The sequence below is a fragment of the Mandrillus leucophaeus genome, unplaced genomic scaffold, assembly GCF_000951045.1.
Source record: "Mandrillus leucophaeus isolate KB7577 unplaced genomic scaffold, Mleu.le_1.0 Scaffold138, whole genome shotgun sequence".
Taxonomy (NCBI): domain Eukaryota; kingdom Metazoa; phylum Chordata; class Mammalia; order Primates; family Cercopithecidae; genus Mandrillus; species Mandrillus leucophaeus.
Genome location: NW_012101343.1, coordinates 1,281,216 through 1,286,747, shown reverse-complemented (window position 1 = coordinate 1,286,747; position 5,532 = coordinate 1,281,216). Strand labels below are relative to the sequence as shown.

The window sequence follows — 5,532 nt, the reverse complement described above, 5'->3', positions numbered from 1 at the left end:
ATGCCAAATATTTACAGAGAAGGCAAAGACCATAAACCACATAATCATCCAACTTACCAAATTAGAGACTGAGAGAGCTCCCATCTTAAAGTGATTCTCTATAAGCCTTTATGGCTCTCCCTGAATTGTTACTGTGTCTAGATTTTTAAAATATTATTACTTTGTGAATTATTTTTATTTTACAAATGCCCCCATGATAAACAGTGATCCATATGAGTGAACATCATACAAGCAATAGCATTTACATACAAGTCTGAAAACGGGTTAAATTTAAGACTTTTTACTGGGGACAAAACAAATTAAATCCCCCAAACATTTCTTAAATTATTATGTTTATATGAAATCACAACTAATAGAAAAACAGAAAAGTTAATTAAACAATAAATTATTTGGCCCTCAAGCCACCAATCAGTTTGGATTTTCCTGATCCCTTTCCACGGACTGTAAGATCTCCCAAAGGCCTGAGCAAGGTGCGTGGTAGGAAAACTTTAATCCGTGGGTTTTAGTAAATGCAGCTATAGGTAATTACAAGAAACAGTGTCCCAAAGGAGTTTTAGAATATCAGACCTGGGGCAAATACACTCAAGTCGATCTGCTGATCCATATGAGTTAGTGGAAGAAAAGAATCAAACAGCAAACAAACAAGAACCCAATTTTGGGTTTGCAGAAAATGAAGACAGAGGGAAGGGAAATGTGGAATAATTATTAAATCTCTGTTCAAACTCCTAAAACAGCTGCTTAGGGCTTTCTTCCTTCTATTGTGTGCATTTACTGGGAATTTAAAGACAGTAGAAAAGGCTTTCATTTTCTTAGAAATAATTTAATCAATGGCTATTCATCTATATGGTTACAACCACTTTTTAAGACATGTGAGGATGCATGCGTTCTTATTGCTTATGTATATATAATAAGCAGAGTCTTAATGATTTAACTCAAGATTTTATGTTGTCTCTTTTGTGAGAATGTTAATTTGTAGGGGGTTATATTTCACTTGGCTTATTTGTGTGGTTTATGTCTAAGGTCGTATGCATATATTTATCATAGAGACCCAATTGATATATAGTACAGGTATTTAATGCATAAATAGGATCATAATGCACTAAAGTAGCCAAGGGTAAAGGGGGGTGTGTGTGTGTGTGTGTGTGTGTGGTGTATGTGTAGCATACATATGCATAGATACTTATAATTAATTTTTAATTGATTATATGTAATTATGAAGCCTATATATGTCATGATTCATTTGGTAAAAAGTTTTAGAATTCTTCCTCCAGTGATTTTGAAATGGTTTATAACAGGATATTCTATTCCATTTTTTATATTTTTATTTCAGGGACAAAACATTTTATCAAAGGTAGTGCTGAAGTTGTCAGAGTAATGTCAGAGAATCCTTCAGTACTTAAATCTATTAACTAAAGTCATTAGTAAAACGTTGAAAAATAAGTTCTTAGCTAAAAGTTAGGGAAACAAAAGAAATAACCAAGTTAATTGTCCTGACCTCAAGGGGCTGAGACTCTGAAGAAGTGATGAGACATATGCACAGTTAAAATAATTAGGATAGACTATGATATGGAATATAAAAGAGAATTTGAAGCATTGCTATAAATTGAGTAAGAGAGGAGGGAGTTATTACAGTTGGTTATCTTGGTGAGAGTAATTTAAGCAGTGCTTGGAGCAAAATTTTCACACTCAGGTAGAGTGGGAAGAGAGATGGGAAATAAATGTATTTATTTAATTATTGAGCTCCTACCATTTTAGATGCCGTGTTAGATACTGGAAATACACTGCATAATGAAACAAAAATAGATCCTTCTTCTGTGGAATTTATCATGCATTGGCAAAGAATATTGAGAGTTGTTTCAAGTAGTTTGAATGGGTAAAGAGGGGCTAATGTGGGGAAAAACATAGGAAAAGAGTGAAATCATGGGGAATAGTTTTGTTTGGATTTTACTTGGCTATATGTTTCCAGGATTAGAGAAACATGTTTGGTTTTAGTTTGTGTGGAAGGAACCAGGGAAATGGAGAAATGCAAATGTAGAGACAAATAGCTGATCCAGTAAAATTGGTAAAGGAATGAAAGTGTTATAATTAAAATTAATATGAGCGATTATTTTGGAAAATAGAGTATAGGTGAAGATAAATAGATATTTTAACGTTTAAAGAAGAAAAATTCGGTGATATTTTCACATCAAATAGCCTCATCTTTTTTTAAACGAGGAGGCTAATTCATTTGAAACTAAGGAAGTCAGGGCAAGGTTTGAGCTCATGGAGAATAGAGATTTTGAAAAATGCTGAAAGAGCTGGAACATTTTAAGTGGTCACATCCTGTTCAGGACTAGATGCGGTCAGACAGCATGGTTGTGTTGAATATCTAAGAGGTATGAGCAAACAGACATGATTCTTGCCTGCATGTAATATTTGGTCTAGTGAAAGGCACACCCAATAATCAATTATACAAATAAATATTAACTGGTCAACTGGCAAGAAAAATATGCCTGAGGATAGATTTCATAGAGAGCTAGAGGGCTGGAGAGAACCCAGTGACTGACTTTGGATCCCAGGCAGCAAATAAAGCTAAGTGTAGTGTCTCATGGACCAGGCTGATAGAGAAAGATAAAGGAAGGGTAAATTATGAGTTCAGTAGGAGTCAGAAAGTAGAATAAGTGAAAATACATGTAACTGCAGTTAGAAAGCAGGCTTTCCATGTTTTACTAGAAGCAGAGCAATTACAAGAGATAAACCGACTCCAGGGAAAACTGTAATTTGTGTGCTTCAAGGAGAAATGGAGCCCTGACACAGGTGTGTGCAGCAACCCCACACTCACCAGTGAGAGCTTGGTCCATGTCATGTATCCAGCAATTAACCATATTAATTCACAAACATGGACTATTCCAAGGCAGTATAAGTCATACATGAAACAACATTTCTTTCTACTTTTGTTTAAAACTATTAATGTTGCACTCACTTACATTCAGTGTATTAGATGATGTTCCAGCTTATTTGGCCCCTGTCTCATTGGGTGACCTTGCAGCCTCGTAGTAAAGAGAACCATTTCTAGAAAAGACATAAAATTAAAACATGACATTACATTTAAGAAAGTTAGAAAATAGCCCAAGCAAAGTTATTTGAAATTAAAACCGACCTAATGGAATAACCTATGTGGAATAATGTATATTTCTCTACAGTTAGGTTTATCCAAGTGTATATTCATTTTATAATATGTCATGCTTGAGGCTTTCCCAGAATAAAAACGGCTTTTTGCAAATTGATGCTAATCAGAATATTTGCTTCTGAGAAAAATCTCACTTTATCAAATTTGTCTTTCTGTTGGACTGTTGAGTAAGATTTTTAACAAAGGAAAAAAGGCGTATCTGGTGCTGTTTATCCCTGCTTCTTTTGCAGGATCTATTTTTGTCAAATGAGTTTATTTCTCATTTAAACATACTGTGCCTTTTCATGCCTCTATACCATTTTTCATTCTATCTTATTCACTTCAAATGTCATTATTCTTTTGTCTATTCCTATTTCTTATCCACAAACTCATAGTCATTATTTAATACCCAGCTCAAATATGACCTTTTCCGCCTGAAGTTGCCAATCAAAATTAATCTGTACCTCATCCGTAATCCCACAGACCTTTGTTTGTCATGTTTTATGAGATTTATAGCCAGTGTTCCTAATTCTATGTCCCTGCCTTTGCACTCTGAAGGCAGGGAAAATGCTTTCTCTGCATATGTGTGTGTGTGCACTCGTGTGTTTACTTTCTTTAATCACCACTTGCCTTATGCAAATAATAGACATTCACACATTACTTTCGATTGCTCCTTACTCTATCCTGGAGTAAATTAGACTTACTTAGTACTGCTATAGTTTACACTATAATAATGTAACATTTATTTCCAATTAAAACACTTTTTTTTCCACTTGGCTTCCAGAGCACCATTCTCTCCAGTTTTCCTCCCGCGATGGGTCAAACTTTCTTAGTCTCCTCTGAGGTTTCCTTCTAAATGTTTATAACAATAATGGCTTATCTCTTTGCTATCTCCTATTTCCTATTAGACTAACTCCCGTCAAGGTCTAATCCAGGTTTATGACTGTAAATACCATTTATACATCTGGAATTGACAGATTTATAGTTTAGCCCAGCCAACTCTCTACTTGATCTACACATTTAGAGTTCTAATAAGCTATTTAAATTTAGAATATCCTAAACGGAGCTCTCTGCCACCACCAATTTTCTCTTCCTGCCATTTCGTCTCAGGTCAGAACAACATCCTACCATTTTCTTATTCAAAAAGACTAACACATGACTTCTACGTTGACCCTATTCTTTCCCTCCTTAATTTTGGTTCAAAGCATGTATTACCATCTAGCATACAACATCTTTGACAAACAGACTTAAAATTGTTGTTCTCCTCCCATTAAGCAAGAAAACCCCATGAGTGTGGGGATTTCCATTAGTTTTTTCACTGCTGTACTCCTTGATTCCCTGAATAACAAAATATATTCAAAACAGGTATGTAGTAGTGGCTTAAATAATATTTTGTTGATTAAAAAAATGAAGTCATTCTAGGTAGATTGCTAAATAATTTATTAATGGTATTGGGTTCAAAATTCAGTCCCTTTACAGCTTCCTCAACTGTGAGATGCAGAGGAAAATCTTGTGTCTTTATTATTGTTTTCATCTGTGTCTGTCCTGACAAAACAGAGCCATGTCTGCTTAATAGAGTCATACACTGCACATGGATGTTTCAATCAACAACAGACCACTTATATCACAGTGGTCTCGTAAGATTATAATATCATATTTTCACTGTACCCTTTCTGTGTTTAGGTATTTTTAGATACACAAATACTTAGCATTGTGTTATAATTTCCTATAATATTTCAGTACAGTAACACGCTGTACAGGTTTGTAGCTTAGGAGCAATGAGCATTACCACACAGCTTAGGTGTGTAGTGGAGTATACAATAAAGGTTTGCATACATACACCATATGATGTTCATCCAAGAATGAAATTGCCTAATGACACATATTTTTAGAATGTATTCCCAAGTTATTCTATTGGAGCAGAAAACTATATTGGATGGTTTACTCCTTCAGATAACTAGAAAGTCACAGAATAAATGAGTTTATTCTTTTGATTTAAGAAAATTTAGGTTCTAGTTCCTCTTTCACCATGTTTAGTAATGTAACTTCATTCTGAATCTCAGGTCCTCAGCTATAAACTACAGTAATAACATATTCTCAATCACTCTTAAAAGGAAGCTGAGTAAATAAAATGTGACTATCAGTAAAAATGTGACCAGAGTACTAAAAACTACTAAAAAGAATGCCAAATTATATATATAAAGCATAGTTTGAACCATAACTCAGTCCTGAGAAAAAATGTATATTGCAATGTAGCTGAGCTGCAATGATTTCCAGATATTGTAATTAATTTGTGGTGGACCCCATATTAAAGTCGGGTCTTTTGAATTGTAAAATAGGTTATTTTTCACCATAATAAGTTTTATTAACATCTAAAAATAGAT

At 34.2% G+C, this 5,532-nt stretch overlaps 1 protein-coding gene across 2 annotated transcripts in view; it reads right to left on the bottom strand.

Moving 5' to 3' along the window:
• The window catches only part of LRRC4C (leucine rich repeat containing 4C), a 1,423,056-nt gene that overhangs the window by 820,711 nt on the left and 596,813 nt on the right, over positions 1 to 5,532 (bottom strand). The window contains exon 2 of one of the 2 annotated variants that reach the window (XM_011973444.1): positions 2,963 to 3,051. The exons of the other annotated variant lie outside the window; for it this stretch is intronic. The gene's annotated coding sequence lies outside the window, so the exon portion shown is untranslated. The remainder of the gene's footprint in view (positions 1 to 2,962; positions 3,052 to 5,532) is intronic. 2 annotated transcript variants of the gene reach the window in all.